At 39.0% G+C, this 27,461-nt stretch overlaps 2 pseudogenes across 2 annotated transcripts; both read right to left on the bottom strand.

Moving 5' to 3' along the window:
* On the bottom strand, positions 1–27,461 carry LOC111332999 (uncharacterized; annotated as a pseudogene). Its single transcript, XR_015997308.1, has 18 exons — positions 27,439–27,461; positions 20,658–22,212; positions 20,036–20,398; positions 19,174–19,337; positions 18,884–18,994; positions 18,471–18,596; positions 18,267–18,363; positions 17,783–18,001; positions 16,947–17,323; positions 16,469–16,636; positions 8,840–8,950; positions 8,402–8,518; positions 8,003–8,093; positions 7,308–7,682; positions 6,882–7,004; positions 6,067–6,189; positions 1,752–1,886; positions 1–508 (listed from the first exon to the last, which is right to left on the bottom strand). The product of XR_015997308.1 is annotated as an uncharacterized LOC111332999 (transcript).
* On the bottom strand, positions 24,639–27,459 carry LOC148736739 (uncharacterized; annotated as a pseudogene). Its single transcript, XR_015996762.1, has 3 exons — positions 27,439–27,459; positions 25,285–25,676; positions 24,639–24,780 (listed from the first exon to the last, which is right to left on the bottom strand). The product of XR_015996762.1 is annotated as an uncharacterized LOC148736739 (transcript).

The raw sequence follows: 27,461 nt of genomic DNA, 5'->3' as shown, positions 1-27,461 counted from the left end.
TATCTCTAAGAACCATTTATTTCCTTATTGAGAAGAAGTAAAGTCAGGCAGGAGTAAGTCGGGATACGTTTTATTATCAGCTCGGTGATCTTAGGCTTACATTTAATTGTTACTTTAGTGATATAGAGGTTTGAGCACGATAAGTATTAAGGGGTGCTGCAGTAACGAAGCTGACAATAACCATTTGGTGTACCAGTGATGTGATAAACGTAGAAAGCGCCACAGTTTCTCACTTTGATGTAGTGTGACCAATAGCAGCAGTTTGAGCTCCAGTGAAAGCAGACCAGTCTACTGACCTGACCATCAGACACTGATGGGTGTCCACCATTTAACCAACCGGTTGCATACGTGTCACATCTGTGCGTAGGCGGACACGAAGTGGCCATTCTGGTTCCTGCTGAACCTTGAAAGCGATACCAGCCATAGAAACCACTGTCACAAATATTATTGGCGTGGTTGTAGGTCACCCACCTGGTGATACTTGTCAGGCTTTGGAAGTTTTGACATTCTAAGGAAGGGAAAAGAGCAATCTATTAAAGAATATGAAGGCCAGTCTGCCACTCAGGCCAACAAATTGAAGATGGCAAAACTCAAACAAAGATTCTCCCTGTCTTTTGGCAACGACAAAATTTTCTTGGACAACGACTATTCTTACTCTCCTCTCATTTATCTCCCGTCTTTATTGGTTGATCAACTCTACGATAGAGGAATTCAAGCTGTAAGATATTTTATCGTTTCATTAACGAACTAAAGCCTTTAAAGTTATTTAGTGTTTAGTGTTTATATCCCTATTATAGCTGAATTTTGTAAGCCTTCTCCGTAAGAGAGTTTAAGTCGGCATTTAAGGTAAATGCCGGTTGCGAATTGTTCGGTGGTGTGTCATTTGATTTGCTATACCAATCAGGTCAAACATTTGAATTGAACAAGCTTTAAAAGATACTCTCTCTAAAACATGTATGAGTTCAATCCTTATTCTATAATCGTCTATATATTATCCCCATTTTCTCAAATGCAGAAGTTCAAAAAAATACAAGTTGAGCCCCTGCCCCATGAGGAAAAAAAAGGAGTACTGTCTCCAAGCGGAAAATTGACCATAGTCGGAGTGTAGCATTCTTGTTTGCAAAAAAAAAAAAAAAAAAAACAAAGGAAGGGAAAGGGATATGGAAACATCTCCATTCTGTACAGGTTGTGGACATGTAGGATAAAGTAGTTCTCAAGCTAATTGCAAGCATATTTATCTGGGCGGGTCTCTTGATTTTTCTTCTCCATTGCGTGAGAAACTTAGCGCTACGCCGTCTTTTGCCTAGACCTTTCTCTAGTTAGATTATTATGTTACTATTTACTTCGTAATCATTCATTGTGAAAAATACGGCCAAGCAGTTGTTTCATCGCTCCCTAAACTATTTACTGCTCTTCAATTGCCACTAATTAATTTTTATCTTCGTCTCTCTCTCCCTCCCTCACCCTCTTCCTCTCTCACTCCCTCCCTCTCTCTCCCTCCCTCTCTCTCCCTCCCTCCCTCTCTCTTCCTCCCAGCCCCCTGTCTCTCCCCTCCTCTCTTCCTCCCTCCCTCCTTCTCCATCCTCTCTCTTCTTGTCGTTGTTGCATTTTTTTTTTTTTACCACCTATCGTTTATAGTAACAAACTATCTCTCCCGTTCATTTTCCATCTATTGGTCACTTCAAGTGAAGTGGTGTGGCCGTGAATCGAACTAGTTGTTGGTTTATCGTCTCGCAAAGGACACTCTTTACCTGAGGCAGAATGCCTGCACGTTTTTCCATTTCCTGTAAAGGGGCTGTTACAAGAGCAGCTGTAAGACCCAACAGTATTGGTACATGACGCACGTTGATGGCAGTTGTGAGAACCACTGGTACACTCATCAATGTCTCCGGACATTAAAAGCACCAACATATCAAAATAAGTAACCGAACAGAAAACAAATAAATAGAATGGAATGACAGAATCCTATAACAAAGCGAGCATAACTCTTAATCATGTATTTGCAAACACTACCAACTCAGGAATAACAATTTCCGAAAAACATATTTCGTTGAATACTTGATATTCTGTTACCTCGGGTCAGAAAACCATTCATTTCAAAAATTGCCATTTTTTGAAAAACCATAACATTCACCTGCCTTCTTGCATAACTTTCATACCAAATCCAGTATATACTGTAGTGACCCATTTATCAAAATCAGTGAGAAAAATCAATCTCATTATCTAGAAATACCTCGTCTCAGAGCATATAAATACTCTAAGAAGGCCTCTAATTAGCACTACAAACAACTAACGGTTTAGCAAAATAAAGGTGATTTGTTCTTTGAAAACCTAGTACCCATAGTAGAGCTCAAATGATGATGTTCTGAACTCGATATGACAACATTTGTTAAAGATGCTTCAATTTCCTTTGATTTATATTTTTTCAGCTCATATCTCCATATAGACTATACTCACAAGCATGCAAAGTCTCTATATTTTGTCAGGCCCATTTTTTGACGCAATATGAAGTTAGCTTAATGAAAACGACCGTTAACAGAAGATTTATGGTTAAACTTTTGATAGCCTTGCTGGCTTTTGTAAATACGCACGATGGCATCAGTAAAACAGCGGGGTGATGCATACAGGTTGTAGTGTGTAGCGTCCAGATGACTTGTGATCCATCCGATTTCTCTAGTACGTTAGAGCTGAATAAATCAAATAATTCGGGAGTTAATAAGAAATCCACAGTTAGGAGAACTGGATAACAAATATTTTGTGTAGCAGTTCATATGAAACGCGCCATGCCACACCTCGAGATACGATTGTTGCTGTATCGACTGACCCACCATATTAGACGTGAGAGTGAGAGGACTGGACAAAGTCGAGGAGTCACGCAACCTTCACTGAATTTTGAGTAACGCGGGTCTGTTGACCATCCCTTGCGGCAATCGCAGGAATTTGCTTACTGTAAAAAAGGATCATAACTCGGTGCCTTACGATTAGCACCACCTTCAATTATAACGTCGGAAAAACTCGCACAATGACTGAGTTTTTTGCTTTTGTAACACCTTAGCAAATTTTCCCTTGGCAGAGAGATCGCGATAGTTGAAATCTTCATATAGAAGAAAATTGGAAAGCCATCAAACTATTTTGAAACATGTGTCCGAAACTCTTTTCATAGGAAAAAAAACTAAGTAATTTTTTTTTTTTCACGGGAAGTTGAGAGGACTGCTTTTAGCGAGAGTGGCACTAAAAAAGCCATTTGCTTCATTTATGGGCATGTATGAGCCCTTTCGTATATTTTTTTATTAATTGTAACTTGCAGCTTTGGTATCACCAGTTCTTCCTCTCGCCCCAGACTCACCTGAACCCTTGTACTTGTGTTTTAAGCAATTAGTTATGTCATTATCGCAAGACAACAAAGGAGTCATTCCTGTTTCACACAGAGCCCATAATGCGGCACCGCATTGATCAATTACTCCTCCAAGGGAACAAAGCGCCATCGTAGAATTATCCTGGAACTTACTATCGCTATACGTTTAATACTTGATAAGGACACAAACGTTTACGCTTGAATAGTGGGAGGAATGGAAACTTGGTCCAGTCCTAATACTCTCACGTCCAAAATGGCGGGCCCAGTTGGCATCATATCATGTCTCGTGTGGAATATTTAATTTAAACAGCAACAATAATTTTTTGTCATCCATCTTGTGGATCACAAGTCACCTGGACGGTGCTCACTGTGGCACGCACACATAAGCTTATCCTCTTGCTCGCTAAGTGATGGGTATTTGCGAGAGCTATTCACAGACTATTCAAACGCCAGGCGTAGATCATCTTTTAACAATCGTTTTCTTCTGAGCTTAATGGTTAGGGTCGGCCGGGTTAAGGTCACCTTATTTTCAATTAAAAAACGGCCTGATAAAATATGAAGACTTTGCATGCTTTCAGTATAATATGTATGGCTTTATGGTCTAACAAACATAGATCAGAGAAAATTCAATCGCCTTTAAAAAATATTGCCATATCTAGAAAAGAACATCATCATTTGTGCTCTATGACTAGTGCAAGGTTTTCATAGGAAAAAAATTAGCTTTAGTTTGTTAAACCATTGGGTGTTTACAGGGCTAATCAGAGGCCTTCTCAGAGCTGTTATAAGCTATGAGACGAGGTATTTCTAGATAATGACATCGATTTGGCTTTAATGTTTCATTTTCACGCAACAAATACGAAATAAAGGGTTTATGTCAAGACGTTGGTCTATTTATAGCATGAACTATGCTCAAAATGCCATTATGCTTGGCCTTAGAGGGGCATGGAGAGTTTTTGCCAAAAACTTAACAAGCCTTAATAAGCCAAATTAATCTCAATTATTTTAATAAATGGGTCACTAAAGTGTATACAGGATTAGGTTGGAAAGTTATGCAAGAAGGATGTGATGGTTTTTCGAAAAATGGCAATTTTGGTTAGTGATTTTGACCTCAAATGTGACCTAACTTTAGCCCTTTGCCCCTCTCTGTCTAGTCACTTGAGAACAAATTTACATTTCTGAAGTAAAAACTGTTTTACAATAGAGTCTATGGTCAAATTCATTTGGCAGCGCAGTTTGCCAATGGAGTTTTATAACACTTTCAAAATGCCATTCAGAGGGATGAATTTTTGGTGCTCCTTAGGCCACAAATGGAACCCCCCCCCCTGAAACTCATCAAAAAAAAGTCAGAGAAGCGAGCCAAAGTGGCTTTTGAAATATCTTATCATAAAAATTGTTCGTTGATTACTTGCTATCCTCCATAAGTCAGAAAATTATCTATTTCAATTAACGATTAAACCTAATGAATAACGTTTACTCGGGCACCGAAGGAAAATGTATTGAGGAGGAAGTTGAAGTTTTATGATACGGCTGTCATATATCAGCCAAATTGCCTTTTAGAGATTTTGCAGACCTTAGTACAGACAAAAAAAAAAAGGAAGGAAAAAAAAAGGAGCGCGAGAAGAGCGAGATTCTGATCTTAAATCATGTGATTCGTTGCGTAATACGATGCACGAAAGGTACAAATCGCATGCAAAACCCCAGTTTTTGTATATAGACTTTTTAATTAAAATTTACTGGAACTGCGATCAATCTGGTGGCAAGAGAATATAAACGATTATTTTCTTGTTTGGTGGCCATAGCCTTAGGAGTTTTGTAAATTTAAGAGGACAGTTAAAGCCCCTAACCTCGCTCTTCAGTTCTTCAAGGATCTCTTGTCTGAATAAGGGTAATTGGTAAATCTAATACCAACTTAAGGATGTTAATCCATACTTGTATTGAATTAGCACTGAACAACATAACAAAAATAAAACGTTTTAAGCATCCAAGAAACAAATGAGCATGTCATTTCAGTCTTTTCTTGAACAACTTTAGAAGTGCTGCTTATTTCACTATCGCTTGCGTCAATAGACTACTTACCAACGCAAGTTTTTCCATTTCCCGAATACCCAGCTTTACATGCGCAGCTATGGGACCCTTGAATATTACTGCAAATAGCGCTGGCGTCACAGCTGTGGGAGTTTGTGGAATATTCGTCTATATCTGTGACAAAAATTTTAATAAATGCAAGTTAAAATTCAATGAAGCACTCTAACATAAGTCTACCTGCAATCAATCCTTCTTTTTCCTTGCTCCCATTGCAGAAAAAAATATTACCTACTCTCAGTTAATTGTGAACCCTAAATAATCCTTATTCTGTAATTTTAAAAGTTAACGGTTAATCTCTAATTAATTCTAAACTTATACTCTCTTTGATAATTTTTTGAAAAGCAAAGCATAGATTATTATTATCACTATTTTCATCACTTTCATCACTACGATAATCATCACAGCCTTGTAGTTTGACATTGTAATCACTTCGAGTTTCAAATACACAGGTTTACCAACTTAAGGATGTTAACTCATATTTTTATTGAATTAGCACTGAATAACATAACAAAAATAAAACGTTTTAAGCATCCAAGAAACAACAGAGCATGTCATTTTAGTCTTTTGTTGAACAACTTAAAAAGTGCTGCTTATTTCACTATCGTTTGCGTCAATAGCCTCCTTACCAACGCAAGTTTTCCCATTCCCCGAATACCCAGCTTTACATGCGCAGCTATGGGATCCTTGACTATTACAGCAAATAGCGCTGGCGTCACAGCTATGGGAGTTTGTGGAACATTCGTCTATATCTGCGACATAAAATTTAACAAAGACTAGTTAAAATTCAATGAAGCAGTCTAACATAAGTCTACCTGTAATTAATCCTTCTTTTTCCTTGCTCCCATTGCAGGTAAAAATATTAATTACTCTTAGTTAATTGTGAACCCTAAATAATCCTTATTCTGTAATTGTAAAAGTTAACGGTTAATCTCTAACTAATTCTAAACTTATACTCTCATTGATAATTTTTTGAAAAGCAAAGCATGAATGATTACTATCACTATAAGTAACATAAGTCTACCTGTAATCAATCCTTCTATTTCCTTGCTCCCATTGCAGGTAATAATATTACCTACTCTCAGTTAATTGTGAACCCTAAATATCCCTTATTCTGTGATTGTCAAAGCTAACGGTTAATCTCAGGACAACAACTGAGAAACGAATAAAGAGTGGCATTCAAAACAACCAAAGAAGAAGCAACCAAACATATTAACATATAAGGCACCGGGTTATTATTACGAACAGCGTGAATGTCACAAGCTGTACGAGTTTCACAAACACTCGTCAATATCTTAAACTTTTATAATGATCGCTTAGATTTGTTAAGAAGTTGAAGACGGTTCTCTTAGCTGAGATAGAACGGTACATTTATGTCAATAAGAAATAAGAGGGGCTAAATGGTACACTTTCTCTACTTTCAAGAGTTTAAAGTTGGTCATACCATTGCATGTTCTTCCATCACCAGAATACCCAGCTCTACAGGTACAGGTGTACGACCCCACGGTATTCGTACAATCTGCGTTGTCTGCGCAGTTGTCAGTGTGTGTAGAGCATTCGTCAAAGTCTGCCACAATCAACATATAACAATTTAAGTCTATGCCTATACCAAATGAAAAAGAGATGATGAAGAGATCTGTATTTGTTGGCGGGAGAGATTATCTTACCACAGCAAGGAAAAAATTAAGAAGCTTGGCGACTGAGATCTTTAGGAACGTCCAATAACTAGAAGTACCCATCAAGTAAAGAAAAAAGTCTGGATTGAAAAAGAAATAGCATATTTCCACATATCAAGGTCACCTCAGTTTCAATAACTACTCAAGGTGTTATTCAAAAACAATAACTACTTGCAAGACAATAAACTCATTACCTGTAAAGCACGTAAAATTGAAGCAACTTTTGCATGGCACGTCATTCCAAGCGTACCCATACTTTGCACCAAGAGTATGCACGCAGTCTTGGTTGTTTCAGTCATTTGGCTGTTGCGGAGCCCAGAATCTAAATTTGCTTACTTCTTTATTTGTCCAAACAAATGATCCTTCCACGCTCCGATCATTGAGTCCAATCCAAGATCTTTCACCGTTATGTCGATGCTGAACGTAAACATTTTCTTCTTGGTTGTGCACAGTCACCAACTCGGAGCCCATTGCAGAGCAGTTAGACTCAGCGGTAAGCCATGGTGCGCATGAGCGGCTTGTGAAGTAGCAGTAGCCGTCAAAATAACTCCACCCTGATTGGCATATATCTGTATGAAAGTGCACAATACGCGCCCGCATCAAAGTCAACACGCGTATGGATCTATACCGTATATGCTGTAATTATACGTTGGTTTGCTCATAACCGGTAGTACGATTTCTCTATGGCTAAGGACTGGCCAAAGCAGAAAACAAAGCAAAACCAAAACAAGAACAAAGAGGCAAAGCAAAGGAAAACCAATGGAATCCAGAGATACTTTAGATAGTCCGTTAAAACCAAAGGTACTTTGTAAAATAATATGTTTCAAATGAAATAACCTCTGTTGTGATAAACATCCCTCTGCACTTTCAGGTCCAAACATATTCGCACCTGACAAAACAGTGTATGACACTGAAATTGGGTCATACTTTATCTCGTACAACTCTTTTAGACAAACTCTGAATCCTGTCTCATTGATGAACTAAAAAAAAAAATGAAAGAAAAATAATAACATCAAAAAAAAAAGAGTTAATTTCAATTAAATATTATTTGAAAAGGGATGAAATGCAGTACAATGAGAGGGAAATTTCCATTACATATCGTAGAGCTAGCGAACGAAACAAATGGCAAAGAGTGTTATAAACAGAAAATTTAAGATAAAAATACCAATAACATCTGCTGAAACTCAGGTGTGGCTTCAAAGTTAGATAGCAGATTTCCCGTGGCAAAAAAAAAAGGGGAAAACGGGAAAAAAATTGACACTTTAGGATGATGAGTAATGGACCCTACCTCAATTCAAGCTGTTATCCCATTATGTATCGGTTGCAGATTTCCACCACTGGTTGAATGATTTGCAGAAACAAACACATTCGGGGTGCTGTTGTACTTCTGATTAAAAGAGACATCCTATGTAAAGAGCAGATCGAATCCAGTTCAAAATTAACTTAACTTTGCGAAGGAGGGACAACTTAAATCCTGCTCGTTATGCTTTGTTTCTTTGTAGGTCTGTTAGTTTGTTTGTTTTCTTCTGATTTTGAAATGAAGACTCCATGTGGTAGTTTTACACTGACCTACTGAAGAACGATGTTTTTCATTACGGTTCAATTCACAATTAAAGACAATAACACCACCCGTTCTGGGACCTGCTTTTGACGGCGGGAACGAAAAGGATATTTTTATGGGAAAAAATGCATTGGTATTGGACAAACTTTTTTAGCTCAGCTGTACCTTGCAATAAGCGCGGTTGTGATCAGCAGGTGGCGACTGAGAATTAGCAAAATAAACCGACTTGTGTTCAGAGAAGTGAGGCTTGTGCAGAGATGAGAATGCCGACCATTTCTAAAACATGAAATTAAAAATCATTCGTTATCACTTAATTTTGTGTTAATCTTTCCAAGTGTAGCTCACCGACCTTTAGCCTTGTTTCTGAAAAATAAGACCACTTGATAAAAAGAGAATGGCAAATTAACCACAAGTAGTATTCAAAGGGGCTTTCTGACGCATTTTGAAAATTGCCTTTTTTCTAAGGATAAATTCAAAAATAGCCTTAAAAAACAAGGCAATCTAAAAATGTGTAAAAATAATCATGTTTTAAAGGCAATTTTGAAAAATGTAAAGATGATATAAACATTTTTTTTAAAAATCGAGTTTCCAGATGGGATCTGAACCCATGACCCTCCGTGATCCAGTCGGATGCTCTAACCACTGAGCTAAAGGAGACTCTATGATGAGCAACGGAAAAAAATACTTTAATTTTTAATCTTACTTAAAAAAACCACAACGATGATTTCAAGGCAAAATGATTGACGCATCATTGTTTTACTTCAAAATCAAAGCAAAATTGACGAATTTGGAGATTGCATTGATTTTCAAGACAATCTCAAAATGCGTTTGAACCAATACTTGTAACGAGAACCGCATTATTTTCACTGAATCTGTCACGCAATCCCAGACCTTTCTAGAATTGCCTTTAGTTTGTAATATTCCAGAAACTTCTTTCATGTGACTCAGCAGTTTCCAAAAATACTTGTAATGCACTGTAAATAGTAAAAGAACATTATAGATACCTAAAGTATATGTATAAAAGCTGGCTTGTGAGAAGTGCTAAAAAACATTTGCCCGAGGGCTTGCCCTCGTGGCCGGCTGGCTAAACTTGTGCAAGCTATGGTATGACGAGGCTATGACCTTTCCATATCCGGAGAGAAGGAAGAGAAGAAAAAGACGATAGCCGAGAAGGAAAGAAGATAAAGAATACACAGTTCACCATGAAGTCCTCCGGAAAATTTTGTGTACGCGGAAAGAATACCATGAATCAAGAAAGCCAAGCGTTGTGGCCTTCAGTCGGCGGAAGTTGGAATTCGAAGTTGATCAAGACGATGAATACTTCTACGGCATAAAGGATTGTAAGCCTGCCTTACGAACTGCTTAAGTTAATCTTAACCTAAGTAAATTAAGCAGTGTAAAACTAATTAAATAATACTTAAAATGGGTAGCTGCTTGTTGTTACATTTGATTAGCCTATAGATGTTTTATTAGCAGACATCTGTTGGTCATTCGTGCACGTAACATAATAGATATTTTAAAAATTACAGATTTTGGAGATACTGATCCTCTAGTAGAGCATACTCGCGATGATGAAGACGACGATGAAGATGATGGAGATGCAACAACACCTTTTCAACCAGATGAGAATTCAACTCCGAGACCCTCAGGCGAAGAAATTCCAATGTCGGCAGTGAGAAGGGGGCAAGAATAGTGTTCAAAAACGGCTAAGACATCTTTCATCGAAGGTGATATTTTTTGTTCGCAAGTTTGAACTTTGAACGAGAATGCATTGGAGTCACTTACTAGTACTTTTCCGGAGGCAAAAGCTTCAGAACTTGAGGTTTCTTACAGTAAGAAAGGAAGGTGGCAGGTGAATATGTTTAGTCAAGGCAAGTGGGTAGATCCTTTGTCTACTGAAGAAAGGGGCCCAAATAGGTAGAGGTTGAATCCTAGTCTCCCAAAACAAATTAAAACCTCACTTGGTCCACAGCGAGAAGTTTTGATTGCTCAGAAGGATAAAGAAACTGAAGAGAAGGAACAGTCCATTCGAGATGATCAAGAAATTTCTGGTGATGAAAATGAAAACCCCACCATACGAGAACAAGCAAGAGAAAGGATAACTGAGATTCAAGAGCGGATTGATGCCCTTGAGAATGAAAGAGAGAGACTTGAAGAAAGATTATCACTCCGTGTGAGATTGATAAACATCTTCAAGAAGTATGGTTTTAAAGTCTCAGCTGTTGTTTTGGCAGTTGGAACAACGATTGGAGTGACTGTGAGCACACTAAAAATAGGCCTTAGGGGTGGGGAACGGGCTTAAGACTCTTGGAAAAAATATCGCTGGAATTTTACCAGGTCTCGTTGGTGCAATAGCCAGCTTCGGTTTTAGAGTTGCTGGGTCAGTGATCAACTTTCTTAGAGAAAATGCCTGGACTCTAATAATGGGTGTTGCAGTATTTATGGTTGAGCGACTTCAAAACAAAAGGCGATGAATCAGGAGGGCTGAGACCAGTTCGACTGAGATCAATCCGTATTTAATTTAATCATTATTTGTCTCGCTGTCACTCGACGCTTTCGTATTCACAAGAGTTTCATTTGGATCTGTCTTCTGAGCTTCGCTCGCGGTCTCTTGATTTGATAGGTGAGAAGTAGGTCTCTTCATTTTGATGAGCCCCCGTTCATATGCTTAACTCCGACTGATTTCATATCCAATTTAACTGATTTATAGACTTCAAATTTCATGTGGAAACTTGCCTTCTTCAACTTGTTATTATACCCGACTGCGCTCTGTGTGTTCAGAAGAATATTTCAGGGCATAGGCCAATTACCTGGTGAGATTGCAAGATCAAGTCTGACTTTCGCCCCATCAATCGGATGCTAAAATCTCTGTACGCTCTTCGAGATGTCTGTCATTCTGATCGCATCCTCAACTAAAACAATAAACTCACGCTGAGGCTCGTTTGCGCTTCCTGATGAACCAAAGATGGATGATCTGACATTTACTTTTCAACCGAGAATTAAATAAACAAATGCCTCAACCGACTGAATTAGTCTCCCCAGCCCGGCTTATCTGTCATGAAAAAGTCGAACTGTTTTTCAACTTTAATGTTGTCATTCCTTATGAAATAAATCAAATTGCCTTTTATGGCTTTTCCACCTTCATCTCTGAACTTGTTATCACCCGGATATGGGATGGTAGTTGCCATAGGGCCAGTATTAGTGACGTAAATGAAAAGGGATCCGAGACCATGACAGTCTTCTTCTGTGAAGCGGAAGTCTGTGATTGGAGAAATTCCAAATTCTGAAAACAATCTTTTGAACGATAACTTATCGCTGTTATTATTTGTCTGACTGAGCGTTGGGTCGCCTGTCCTTCTGACTGCGATATAAATTTTAAACCGCAGAAACGACTTGATCTGGTCTGGAACCATGTCAAACGGTTTACGAGAGATTCCACAGCCTGAAATAGCGTACCACACTGCAAAGTTGACTTGTTGAAACCAGTAGCTCATATTCGGCCCCGCAAGCCATCTCTTTAATTCTGCGCCTGAGCTGTGTTGAATTTTCATTCTTGTGAATATTTCTCATAACTTTGCTTTGAAATATTGGTTTGGGTAATAAATATGTTAGTCTCTTCATTCAAGCTACTTATCGCACTCTTGTGAATTGGAATTGCTGGAACCTCCTTAATTGCAAAAGAAATCAGAGTAACCTCGATGGGAAACTCTGCTATTCCAAGTGCACGCTTCATTTCATCCTCCCAGTCTTTTCTGATTGATCCTGAGACGCTCGTTTGAACACCATTGGAGCAATTTAAGTAAACTTCAGCTTTTCCCTGTTTTTCGCTGAAGAATGTTACTTGCACATTGAACTTGCTCAGGTCTGCGTTCGGATATTGTGCTTTGAAATCATTCAAGGCTTTTGTTCTTTTTTTCGCAACAATTCTTTTCGCTTCATCTGTTCTTAACCAAGCCGACATTTTATTTGTTTTTATAATCAAAATGGTTGTCAAACAACAACAAACATATGAAACATATGTGTGAACTGCGGTTATGAGACGTATATGAGCACGATCCTTCGCAGTAAAGCACTATTTGAGCAATAGTGAAAATCAGACCTGAAAAAAATTTCAGGCCTGTACGGGATTCGAACCACTGACCTCTGCGATACTAGTGCAGAGGTCAGCTAACAAGCCAACTGGCCTGCTCCCAGTTGGCTTGTTAGCTCAATTGGTAGAGCGCTGCACTAGTATCGCAGAGGTCAGTGGTTCGAATCCCGTACAGGCCTGAATTTTTTTTTCAGGTCTGATTTTCACTATTGCTCAAATAGTGCTTTACTGCGAAGGATCGTGCTCATATACAAAATGGTTGTATTGACAATTATTTCAGATTCAAATGATTTCACAGTTCTCTTCGAAGAACCTCTCGTGAATGGAAGTGAACATATCAGGCTAGTGAGCTGTTCTGTTTACAACTCATGGCAGAACCTGGGTCGCTCTGGAGAAATCTCTTCACTTGATGCTCAGGACAATTCATCTGTAAAGAAAATTTCTGAGAGAAATTATTCATTGAAAAGCCTTGGTAAAGCTCTTGGAGATGGATTGAAAAACGAAGGAGTCAAAGTTCGACAAAAGTTTATCATCATTTAACAACTACCTTGTCAATTGCGATTATTTGGAAGCTGAAGACTAGAGAGGTTTTCAAGGACAAAATCTTGTTGGTCTCAAGAAAGGGTGTGTATCCATATGATTACATGAGCAGCCTTGAAAAGTTCAGAGAAACAGAAATTCCACAGAAAGAGAGTTTTTATTCAAAGCTGAATGACTGTGATATAACGGATGAAGATTATGAGCCCTCAAAGAATATATGGAATGAGTTCAAAGTGAAGAACGTGGCCGAAGGTCGGTCTTGGACCTTGGGTGATTATCATGATCTTGTGTTTGAGGAGTTCAGAAACGTCTGTCTTGAGAATTACAGTCTCGACCCTGCTTGGTATTACACTGCTACTGGATTGGCTTAGGTTGCAACATTGAATGTGACAAACGTTGAGCTTGAGCTACTGAGTGATCCAGACATGCTTGTGATGTTTGTGAAAGGAATTCGTGAAGGAATCTCTATGACAAATCGCTATGCAAGGGCAAACAACAAATACATGGGAGAAAAGTTTGACAGAGAAAAGCCATCAAAATACCTGACTTATCTAGACGCGAACAATCTTTATGGATGCGCAATGTGCAAGCCTCTTCCAGTCATATGTTTCAAATAATTGATACAAGCAGAGATTAAAAAGTGGAGAAACATTCTGTGCATTCTTGAGGTTGATCGTAAATATCCAAAAGAGCTTCATGATCTTCACAACGATTATCCTCTTGCTCCAGAGATCAACAATGCGCACAGCGCGGGAAGAGCCCAAGTCCAGAAGCTTGTGCCAAATCTGAATGATAAGGAGAGATATATCATTCAACACAAGAATCTCAAACCTTGCGTTGGGTTTATGGTTGAAAAATATTCACAGAGGAATCAAATTTGGAGGAGAACCCTGGCTGAAAAGTTATATCGAGCACAAGAGTTTCAAATCTTGCGTAGGGTTTAAGGTTGAAAAATATTCACAGAAGAATCAAATTTGAAGAAGAACCCTGCCTGAGAAGTTATATCGAGCTCAACACAAACCTGCGCGCGAGTGAAAAGAACGAATTTGAAAAGGATTTCTTCAAGTTGATGAATAACTCTGTCTTTGGACAAACAATGGAAAACATCAGGAATCGAGTTGATGCGAGGTTAGTCAACAATCGAAAGAAAGCAAAAAAGCTTTCAGCGAAACCAAACTTTGAGCACTGCATACTATTTAACGAAAATCTCATTGCAATCCATATGGGGAGAACATCAATAAGGTTTGACAAGCCAGTTTACTGTGGAATGGCTCCTATTGATATCAGCAAGACTTTGATGTATGACGTCCACTATAACTACATCAAAGAGAAATGTGGAGATTGTGCAAAGCTTCTTTTCATATACACTGACAGTCTAACAAAGCTCCTCGATTGGATTGCAGAAAACGACCAAATCAAAAAATAGGGAAAACAAAATTTTCTTGATACAGATTAGGCTTTACAGCCTTACAATAAGGCACATAATGAAGAGCTTGATGTAGAAGAGCCACATTTTTCTACCTTCTACAAGCCGAGTACACAACACAAAGAAGGTGAAAAGATCTACGTCGGAAGAATGGCTTTGGCTTTGGGATTGGTAGCAAGTCGTTTTTTGAGAACGCAATAGAAAATGGAAAAAAAAAAGTTTCAAGAGTTTACTATAGCCCGAAAGGATTTTGGAAGGGATTAGATGCAGTGAAGAAGTTGGTAAAGGAAGCTGGAGTTCCTGAAGATGTTGCAAGGCTTTGGCTCATGAAGCAGGCCATCTGGCAGATTCATTTGCCTACCCCAAAGCATATCCCACGACCAAGTTTTCACGTTGAATCTTCAAACACAGTTCATCGAGCTGATCTTATTTTCCTTCCTCATGACAGACTTCCTAGAGGAAGAAGGGTCTATAAATATGCATCGACAGTGGTCGATGTTGCGAGCAGATTCAAGGCTGCTGAACCTCTCACCTCAAAAGATTCCTCTGAGGTCTCAAAGGCTTTCCAGAAAAACTACAAGAGAATACCATTGAGATGGCGTAAAGTTCCTCAGGTTGATCCTGGACGTGAATTTATGGGTGAAACGACTAAAGAGACGGCAAAGCATGATGTGAGAATAAGAAGAGGAAATGTAAACGTTCATAGAGATCAAGGGATAGTTGGGCGATTTAATCGAACTTTGAGTGAGCGTCTTTTTACTTTCCAATCCGGCCAAGAGATAAACTTCGAAGACAAAAAGAGATCAACAGAATGGGTGAAAAGGCTTCCAGAAGTTGTTTCAGCATTGAATAGTGAGGAGACAAGATTGACTGGAAAGGAACTAATTGACGCAATCAAAGAAAAGGCGGTTGACGCAAAGAGTTCAACTTCTTATTCAAGACCTGTTGGCTTTAAAGAAAAGAGACTCGACTCTTCAAAAAACGTGAGATATCTCTATGCTGCTGGTGAGTTAGAAGGTAGTCAAAGACGAGCAACAGTTCCAATATGGTCTCTGAAGGTCTTCAATATCGAAAAGTATTTGTGGATGAAAGAGAGCCTGTTCTCTACTATCTGAAAGACGGACAAAAGCGAGGGTTCGTCAGAGAAGAGCTTCAGATTGTTCCATCTAAAACTGAGTTACCTCCTGAAGGATTTCGATGATTTGTAAAATGTTCCAAATGCTTCATAAGCCTCCATGAGTTTCTGGGATTATTTCTGAGATATTGTCCTCATTAGTTTTTCCCGGTGATTCTAACGCACTTTTCTCTTGAAATTCAATGCAATCTCACAATTCGTCAATTTGATTTTAAAGAGTTGCTTTGATTTTGAAGGCAATTTTGGAAACAATGCGTCGATCATTTTGCCCTGAATTCATCGTTATACTTTTTTAAATGAGATTAAAGATGAAGTATTTTGTTCAAAATTAACTTGAAAACATGGTTGTTTTGACACATTTTTAGATTGAGTTGTTTTGAGAACAAAGTTTAAATTTTACCTGAAAATCAAGGCAATTTTCAAAATGTGTCAAAAACCCCCTTTGATACTACTCCACAATTTACAAATAAAAATAAAGAACGCAAAAGTAAAACAAACAAACCAAAACAAAAACAAAACACACAAACGCACACATAAAAGAAAAAAAAAAGTGGTGCACCTCTTTGGAGATAATGACTGCAAGTAACTGGAATGTGTACTTACAACGTGAACATCTTCGTGAGATCCTGCATAATTCTGAAGTTCCCTTAAGCAGACTTTGAATGAGGACTGCGTGACATCTTCAATCGAAACACTTGCAGCGTCACGTTTCAGTCCAGCGTGATGATGAGCAGCCGTTACAACTACTGATGGCATCACAGAAAACTTTCCCTGTTAAAAGGTAGTGCATATTAGCTTCTAAAACACTGAAGTTACACAAGTTCATCTCCTTTATTCAATCTGAAATCTCGAAAAGCAAAATACGCAGACCTGAAACTGAAAACTAATCACGTTCAAAAACTTCCAATATACAGTCTTTTATAGTCAAAATTTTAATTTCTGTAAAAAAGCAACTCTTTAATGATATTTATTTTATGAATGATAATGCTAGGTCGGTACTGCGAACACGGCTCCAATTTGAAAAGAAACTTTTTTTTTTCCTTTTCAAATTATTTGTAATAACACAGCTTGGTCTACTAACCAAGGGAAAACTGACAGATTTACAAGTCGTTCCAGTCCACCATTGTGATAACCGCACTTCGTCAGCAACTCCCTCCACTGGCGTCCCTTGGTAAGCTATCCAATCAACTGTCACATTGGCATTTGAGTGTCTTTCGTTGTAACCGGCCGCCATCACACATGCGGTAAATCTATCGTAATTGAGATTTTTAACCCAGGACACAGCGGCATCGTGTACGTAAGACTTGTCACTGGTGTCAATATGATTGACTGTGATCTGAACTTCGAGGGCCTTGTCAGGATAGAACACAAATGGCCTGAGGCTAATGACTTCGCAATAAGAATATCCAAGCGATGGGATGTGCGGCATGTGGCGACGACCGCGCTCAAAAGGAAATCCTAGAAAAAAAAAATAAAAACCATTTGGCTACGAATAATTTTCTGTCTTCTACTTTGAATTTGTAATGGAACTCTAAACCATTTATACCAGCCAAGGCGTCATTACCAAAGAACCAACAACAACAACATGATTGAAACCACAAAATAAAGTAGTTTTTCTTAAAATTACCCTACATTGGATAGCAGTAGGAAGACGAGGACAATGTCACTTCTCCCGGCTCTAACACTGCTTCTGCCGCACTGACTTCTGACAGCCACCATTTCCGACACCCACACACCAGTCGAAATGACCACCATTACTACCAGCAGTAAGATCTACGTGGAACACCGATGCTGCCAGTACCACTGACATTGACATTTTCATTTACACTATCACCGTCATCTCCTCAGGTGTCTAGAAACGGATTTTCCGATAAAAGAAACCGTTAAAGGCAAAGATTTTACTCAAATGTAACTAACCTTCACAGCTACCAGGGTGCTGTACAGTGAAGTTAAGTCGAAGAACACACATTTCCTGCCGAAACGGACACTCGTTATCGTATGTTGAGCCGTTTGATGAGCAGATAGGCTCTTGGTATGATGGACGGCTCTCTACAGAAACGCATATAGCATCATAGGGCCCAAATGCTTTGCACAGACAGTGATAATGGCAAACCACGTCAATACAAGGGTCCAAGTCTGCGAGAAAAACGTGGAAACGTAAAAGAAGATGCCGGCAAGTTAACAAGTTTACCATCGTAGATAGTCTATTTGCAACTCCTTTCTCACTTTTCAAATGCCTATAGAAGGTGGTTAATTCAGTTAAAAATGACAACCACGCTCTACCAAGTTACATTTTGACTGACGAACTACAAAGTTGTACAAGTATGTCACTTAGCAGGAACAATGAAAGTTTAGCCTTTCTCAATTTGACACAAAAATAGTCATGAATTTCTTTGCTCACCACCAGTCACCATGTAATCCACGGTAATGACATCCTTGCTGTTGGAATCGTTGTTAAATGTTTTGACACAAATCTGAGCTTCAGTTTTAGATGTGTGCTAAATGAAAACAAAAATAAGAAGAAATCATTTCAATATAGTAACATAGCTAATAGTCCCATTTTTTTCATTGAGGAGCTAAACCAATATTAGAACACATTACTAACCTCCACCCAGGTAGTGACAGCATTGCATTGGGAGCCGGATTGAAGAGAATTGTTCATTTTAGTGCTTCGCTTTGCAGTCACCAAAACAACCGGTGGAGCGTAGAGGGGCTCTGTAAAGTTTATAGTCTGAATTAAAGAAAAAAGAATAAGTAAGTGACGAGTATTTCCTCCAGAGTTAGAGTGAGGTGTGAACAGCAGTAGAACTGCTCTAAGGCCACGCTGTCCTGGTGGGAGGGGGGGGGGGAATATATATATATATGAGAAATATAAAAGAGAAAAACAGAATGGGAGTAGAGAATATCGAGGGTACTAAACTTTAAGCCGGTTGCAGGTCAAACGCAGACAAAACTTTAAAAAAATGTCAGACGATAAAAGAAGGAACAAAAGATACAAATAAAAATTACATTACTTACTTGACAAAAGGCGTAATTATGCTGCAGAGATGGCGAGTTTGTGCTGGAAAATAACAAACTGTCGATGAAGGTAAAGTTGTCGACGCTGATGTTGTTGAAAGCTATCCAATTCTGTCGATCAAATAAAAGCTTCCGTAGTTACTCTGACAAACATAGAATATTTAAGCGTTTTCTGTAGATGATAATTTTTTTTTTTCAGAATTAAGCTCAAGTGAGTGTTTCTCATCTCTTCCAATAAATTTCAATACATTTTCAGTGGACAGCACCTTTTAAAACTCGCGGTCACTTACTACTTTAAGGTTCCTGTGTGGACCATCGAAAATATTGGCTTCCCTCAAGCAAATCTTAGAGCTGTTTACTTTGAAGTCCTCGACCCACAAGGTCATGGCATCCTGAGTTCTGTTGATAACACCGTGATTGGCAGTCACGAAATAGTTGGAGGAGATAGAAAACGCTGAAACATACGTAGACAAGTTTTTATCCAATGCATTTTGAGACTATGCCGATACCCTTAATTTAGGAGTGAGGGGAATACAATGAACCACATTTAAACCTTTATTGGAAACAACCCTACCAATGATACTATTAATAATGGTAACAAATTATGAATTCAGTAAATGGCTTGAACCCGGGAGTAACATGTGAAGGTGTAGTCTGATCGTCCGAGTGGGTGTAGTCCTGAGAAGGACTGTTGTCGGTGGTAGTGACTGACGTTTCGACAACCTGTGCGGAAGTCTGATGATGACTTCCGCACAGGTTGTCGAAACGTCGGTCACTATCACCGACAAAAGTCCTTCTCAGGACTACACTCACCCGGACGATCAGACTACACCTTCAAATTATGAATTATCAATTATGAACTAAAGAGGGTACTGTGAGACTATAAGATAAAAAAAAAACGAGATCAAACAGAAGAAAAGCCCATATCATTGATAATAAATGTCGAAGGATTAGGTGCAACTTTAGCGTGTTTAAAAGGATTGTGAGACGTGTTATTCTGGGGGTTTAATAAAAGGTTGTGTCTTTGTTTTCGAAAGCACGCGTCGGCAAGGTCGGATCCCTTTTCCTAGCAGAGACTTTTGCATTCAATCTTCATCATTTAATGGCATACCTGTTTAATCATAAGCGCCTATGAGGTGCTAATTAGCACACATCTAACCTGTTTGAAATCGATCCTCTCACATTCCGTACCAGCTGTCCAAGAACTCAGCGATTTGGTGCCTATTTGGGATTCGTAAAGTGCTGTCTGAACAGCAATCCAGTCGACTTCTTTAGTACCGTTCGAGCTGTCTCCAAACTCCACCACACAGGCTGTAAATCCACTCTTCGTAACATCTTCAACCCAGACTGCAGCTCCATTTCTAGAATTTTGGCTCCTCTCTGTGTGGCCTACGGAGGCAAAAACGTTTACCTGCTGTCCACCAGAGAAAAGATACTGGAAGGAGATCTCCTTACAAGCAAACAGACCTGGTATGGCAGTGGTGACGTTCTCCTTTCCGGCCTTGAAACCGAGAGCTGTTACGAAATAAATTAAAATCAAAAGCTTTCAAATTAGACACCTTGCTCATTGCAGTTGTACGAGAATTGTGAGGTACACCCTACTTTTTGATCCGGTTGAATGTTCCATTCTCTCTCCTTGCGCCCCTCCCCCATTTTTCTTTCTCTTTGTTCTCCATTTAACCCACGTTTTTATCGCTATAAACAAGTCATTTAACGTCAGTAATTCAATATTAGCTATACTGTGGCTTTATAAAGGAAAAACATATCAACATACCTTTACTTGCTGGAGCAATTAAGATAAGAACGAAGAAAGCAAAGTGCAAGTTGCCTGAATTTTGGCGCTCGCGCAACATCTTGCTCAGAATGAGAAGTGTATTTCCCACTGGAAAGTATATACTCTCATAAAGATCCTTATGTCAATCATCTTTGACTGCAAGAACTTGTCCATTTCGTGAGGGCAAGTTTAATCACGGAATACTAAAGAATAAAATGTAATACGTTGATCGTAGTTAAGGAGGAGGAAATAGGAGGGGTGGGGGTGAGGGGGAAACTATCGACAGCCCTTGCCATTTCATTTTGATCCATCAGTGGCAGTGTTGGTACTTATTCAACAAATAGAGAGGTGTTGACTGCGCTCTGCTCTGTTGTTAAGAGCACGAAAGTGTAGGGGAAAACACGAGAAATAGTAGAGTGTTTCCCTCTACCTCTTGGGTGCTCTAGCCGCTACTTGAGCGGAGGTTTTCAATTTTAATACGAAATCTGAAAGATGAGTGTGCAGTCAAATCCGGCCCAATTGTGACTCAAAACACAAATTTTTTTTTTTTTCACGTAATAGTTGATTAACAAACTGCTCAAGGCATGCGTTTTATGAATGAACGACGGCCGATGTCACAGAAACATAAAGATTGCTCGAGATGACAGCGCCGTTTAACTCGACGGCTCTGACTGATGTTATCTTCCACTCGAACCATGGGAAAGAATATCAGAAGAGTCTCTAAGTTCAGTTCACTCTAAGGGCGGAAGATTAAATTTCTGACGCTTGCTTTACTGCGAATACTGGAGATCACCATGGTGAGCTAGCCAAGATTGCAGTCGCCCTGACTGAGCTATACCAGTTCGGTTATATATATTCTTTTTTCATCTGGACACGAACATGGACACTTCTACCTCTTTCCCCCCACCCACACTCCCACCTTCATCTACCACACCTCTGGAGTTTAAGAGTCACCCTCAATATCTTTTACCTCACTTGTTAGAAAGGATAGGAAATGATTTGCAATACTTTCATAAAGCGGGATCCTCTTAACGAACAAAAGGCAAGCTCCTAGTAATTGGACGTTTTCCACTATATATTATGCGAGATTTGTGTCTCTAAGATAAAAAAAAAAAATAAAAAATAAAAAATAAAAATTAGGATTAAAATGGTTCAACTCATGGACTTACCCAACTGATTTAAAGCAAAGGCTATTATCTCATTTGCGATTTATTCCAGTCACGAGATGATAGATACTTTTATTCCCTCATTTTATCGCATAACGCAGTACTCACAAACATCTGGCCAGTATTGTTGATATTCGATTTCCTATGGATCTCGATTTGTTCCCTGTACTGCTCGCAGAGTTTTAGGAGTGTTTGCATGTTGCATATCACAAAATCAGTTTTAATCCATAATTCTTTGCTCTATCACTTTTTCCTAAGCTTTGCCCAAGAAACGGCGAGGTCATGATGTTATTGCCTACAAGTCTTCATCTGCTTTTCTTAATCTTTTAATTATGTAAAAAAACAGCGGGATTTTTGGAATTCCTGATTAATATTATTAGATTACATACCTGACATTGTATTCTATGTAAAGCCTAATCAACGTAGTGCTTCGAGGAATGTTTGCGAGTTTCGTGCTATAAAGTTATGCTGTTACTAAAGCCTGTTTGCTTACGTAAAATCCTCTTAACTAATTTGCTAATTTGCGTGTTGTCTAATTTTTTTCTCGTGCACACGAAGATAATCTTCACATTTGACCTTAAGGAAAAATACAAATGAAAAAGTGTCACAAACGGAGAGCAAAAGTTGTTGCTAAGATTAGAACTCCACGATCATTGTTTTGTAGGAGCATTTCTTGTTGGAGCAAGAGCCACTGACTGCAACTACCGAGAATCCGCCGACAGATGCAAAATATATCACACAAGACCTTTTTAAAGGCCATTAAATGGGCAATGACATTGCATTTTTGACAAAATAGCCCAAACTCTTTTGAACCTGGACGTGCCGCTTATTACGGGCCATAATAGAGAATTGAAGGAATTAAAGTACAAGGACAAAACTTTAAGATGATGCTTATAATGACTTTTAAGTATCTATGGCAGACCTCTTCAGAGGCCAATGAAGTTGATGTTTATTTTACCTCCGCGAAAGAGACTCGAAGTACTTTATTTCAACGGGTCACTATTTAGACTTAAACGTATTAGATGTAATTTTTGACCCTTTCTTTACTGCAACTACTAGAGATCACCATGGTGACCTAGCCACGATTGCAGTCGCTCTGACTAAGCTATGCCAGTTCGGTTATATTTTGTTTTTACTCTGGACACAAACAGGGACACTTCTACTACCTCCCCCCCACCCTCCTCCCTTCATCTACCCCACTTCTGAAGTTTAAGAGTCACCCTCAATATCTTTTACCTCACTTGTTTGAAAGGAAAGGAAATGATTTGCGATGTTTTCATAAAGCGGGATCCTCTTAACGAACAAAAGGCAACCTCCTAATCATTGGCAGTCTAAATCCCGAAGGGATCAACGCACGCTTTTCATTCCACTAATTTATTCTTGTTTTTCTCGTTGCCATGTTCCCACTAATAACGTAGCTCCAATTTCTGCCTTTAAAAGCACACACAACCCACAATTCCTCTTTTCGCTCCGACGAAGGGGTAACGCTCGAAATGTCAGCTTTTGTAATCGTTACGGTGGCCAATTTACCATTTCAACTTTGTTGATATATCCAAATTATTTCGTTACTCCCACCGACGCAGCCCCAAACAGTTTCTTTCGAAACTATCAGCCTTAAGGTAGTTGCTGAATACTTGGTGTGATTTCGATGGCAAATGTGGTAGAATTATGTGTGTGTGTGTGGGTCGAACTAGAAGGTAACAGAAAACGAAACGAAGCTAATTAATTGACTTACAAACGATGACACAGCACAATTACCTATTTTTGAAATCAACTGAACTAATAATGAAGGGAACGATAAACTAAATCGAGCATAAACAGTATAGATAAGTTACTTTGGTAAAGCTCCTAGAGTACTTGAAAAGCGCGGTGGCGGAGTAGACAAAACAATTTTACACTGAGTAGCGGAGCGCACGACCTCTTGACAGCGATCAAAAAATGGTTCTCTCTTTTTCGCAAACCCGTAATATGAGCGAATGACTGACTTTAATTTTCACACCAGCATAAACATTTTCACACCAATTGCAGTAATCGATAAAAATAAACCGTGACGTAGATAAACTTTAACTAAGCATAGACAATAGGCGGTTAAGCAACAAATAATCTAAAGTACAAAGAAAATAAATAGCGTTTCAAAACTAACACCAGAGACTAGCACTATCTTTTCGCAACCTCCGCTCATTTTATTCAAACGCGAGAAAAACATAGGATATTTTTTGGTCAGAAGTCCTTTTCAGACTAATGACCAATCAGGCAATTTTAAATGCGCTCGTGCACGATGCAAAACGTGTCCATTCATTCCCACCACTGATAAAATATTGGGACCTAAACGATCCATTAAGATCACCGATCACTTCCCGTTCACCTCCGCCAATGTAATCTATTGCATAACTTACACTTATTGCAAAAAGATATACATCGGCGAACAGGCAGAAGGCCTAATTATTCTGCGGAGATGGTGAGTTTGTGCTGGAAAATAATAGACTGTCGATCATGGTAAAGTTGTGGACGCTGATGTTGTTGAAAGCTATCCAATTCTGTCGATAAAATAAAAGCTTCCATAGCTACTTTGACAAACATAGAATATTTAAGCGTTTCAGTCTGTCGATGATAACATTTTTTTCAGAATTAAGCTCAACCGAGCTTGTCTCATCTCTTTCAAAAATAAAGAAATAAATATAAAAAAAAAGCTAAAAGGAGAGGTGGGCCTTTTCTTCTCCAAGAAAGGTTGCATATTTTTTAGTCAATACATTTTCCATGGACAGCACCTTATAAAACTAGCGGTCACTTACCATTTTTAGGTTCTTGTGTGGACCATCGAAAATCTTGGCTTCCCTCAAGCAAATCTTAAAGCTGTTTACTTTCAAGTCCTCGACCCATAAGGCCATGGCATCCTGAGTTCTGTTGAGAACACCGTGAGTGGCAGTCACGAAAATAGTACGAGGAGAAGGGAAACGCTGAAACATAAGTGGAAAATGTTTTACCCATTTGAAGGCGTTGCCGATGCCCCTAACTAAGGAGTGAGAGAAATACAATGAACCACATTTAAACCTTTATTGGAAACAACCCTACCAATGATACTATTAATAATAATAACAAATTATGAACTATGAATTATGAACTGAAGAGGGTACTGTGAGACTATGGAATAATAAAAAAAAAAAAACGGCAAGATATTGGAGATCAAAAAGAAAAGCTCATATCGTTGATAACAAATATCGAGGGATTAGATGCAACTTTAGCGTGTTTAAAAATATTATCAAACGTGTTATTATGCGAGTTTAACGAAAGGTTAATTGTCTTTGTTTTCGAAAGCACACGTCGGCAAGGTTGGATCCCTTTTCCTTACACAGACTTTTGCGCTCAATGTTCATTATTTCACCATATACCCTGTTAATCCTTCAGTGCTTATGAGGCGCTAATTAGCACAGATCTAGCATGTTTGAAATCGATCCTCTCACATTTTGTACCAGTTGTCCAAGAGCTCACTGATTTGGTGCCTATTTGGGATCCGGAAGGTGTGGTCTGAACATAAATCCAGTCCGCTTCATTAGTACTGTTCGAGCTGTCTCCAAACTCCACCACACAGGCTGTGAATCCACTTTTCGTAACATCTTCAACCCAGACTGCAGCTCCATTTCTAGGATTTTGGCTCTTCTCTGTGTGTCCAACGGAGGCAAAGACCTTTTACCTGCTGTCCGCCAGAGAAAGGATACTGGAAGGAGATCTTCTTACAAACAAACAGACCTGGTGTGGCAGTGGTGATATTCTCCTTACCGGCCTTGAAACCGAGAGCTGTTACGAAATCAATCAAAATGAAAAGTTTGTAGATTATAGATCTTGCTCGTTGCAGCTATACGAGAATTATGATGTACACCCTATTTCGCGATCCGGTTAAATGTTCTACTGCATCAAAATGTTCCATTCCTTATCCTAGCGCCCCTCCCTCATTTCTCTTTCTCTTTGTTTTCCATTTAACCCACGTTTTTATTACCATAAACGAGTAATCTAATGTCTGTAATTCAATTTTAGCTATACTGTGGCTTTATAAAGGAAAAACATATCAACATACCTTTATTTGCTGGAGCAACTAAGATAAGAACGAAGAAAGCAAAGTGCAAGCCAACTGAAGTTTGGTTCTCCCACGGCATCTTGCTCAGAAGGAGAAGCGTATTTCCCGCTGGAAAGTATATACTGTCATGAAGATTCGTATGTCAATCTTCTTTGACTGCAAGGACTTGTCCATTTTGTGAGGGCAAGTTTAATCACGGTATACTAAAGAATAATATTTAACACGTTGATCGTAGTTGGGGAGGGGGGATTGGGAATGGGGGTGAGGAGGTTGAGGGAGTGAGGGGGAGCTATCAACAACCCTTGCGATTTCATTTTGATCCATCAGTGGGAGTGTTGGTACTTACTTGACAAATAGAGAGGTCTTGACTGTGCTCTGCTCTGTTGTTAAGAGCACGAAAGTGCAGGGAAAAACACGATACGTAGTAGAGTATTTCCCTCCACCTCTTGAGTGCTCTATCCGCTACTTGAGTGGAGTTTTCCAGGTTTAATACGACATCTGAAAGATAAATGTTCAGTCAAATCCGGCCCAATTTTGACTCATAAAAACACATTTTTTTCACGTGATAATTGCAAAACAAACTGCTCAAGGCGTGTGTTTTATGAATGAACGACGGCTTAAGTCACAGGAACGTGATCATGAAGATTGCTCGGGATGACAGCGCCGTATAACTCGACTGCTGTGACTGATGTTATCTTCCAGTCGTCCCATGAGAAAGAATATCAGAAAAGTCTCTAGGCTCAGCTCACTCCAAGGGCGGACGATGTAATTTCTGACGCTTGCTTTACTGCGATTACTGGAGATCACCATGGTGAGCTAGCCACGATCGCAGCCGCTCTGACTGAGCTATGCCAGTTTGGTTATATTTTGTTTTTTCTCTGGACACGAACATGGACACTTCTACTTCCTTCCCCCCCTTCATCTACCCCACTTCTTAAGTTTAAAAGGCACCCTCAATATTTTTTACCTCATTTGTTTGAAAGGAGATGAAACGATGTGCGATATTTTCAGAAAGCGGGATCCTCTTAACGAACAAGAGGCAAGCTCCTAATAATTGGACGTTTTCCATTATATAGTATGCAAGATTTGTGTCTCTATGATAGAAAAAATAATTTTGGGATTAAAATAGTTCATACCGTAGCTATTGTTGGACACCCAACTGATTTAAAGCAAAGACTATTAACTCCCTCGCGATTTACGATTTATTCCAATCACGAGATGCTAGATACTTTTACTTCCTCATTTTATCGCATAACGCAGTACTCACAAATCTCTGGGCAGTCTTTTTGATATTTGATTTCCAATGGATCTCGATTTGTTCCCTATAGCTTTTGCAGAGTTTCAGGAGTGTTTGCATGTTGCATGTCACAAAATCCGTTTTAGTCCTTAATTCTTTCTACTATCAATTTTTCTAAAGCTTTGCACAAGAAACGGCAAGGTCATGATGTTGTTGCCTACCAGTCTTAATCTATTTTTTTGAATATTATAATTACGTAACAGCAACACTTTCGGAATTCCCGATTAACATTAGTGGATCACATACCTCTGAAAATTTTCCTGACATTG

The sequence above is a fragment of the Stylophora pistillata genome, chromosome 2, assembly GCF_964205215.1.
Source record: "Stylophora pistillata chromosome 2, jaStyPist1.2, whole genome shotgun sequence".
NCBI classification, from domain to species: Eukaryota; Metazoa; Cnidaria; class Anthozoa; order Scleractinia; family Pocilloporidae; genus Stylophora; species Stylophora pistillata.
This window is presented reverse-complemented; position numbering and strand designations above follow the sequence as displayed.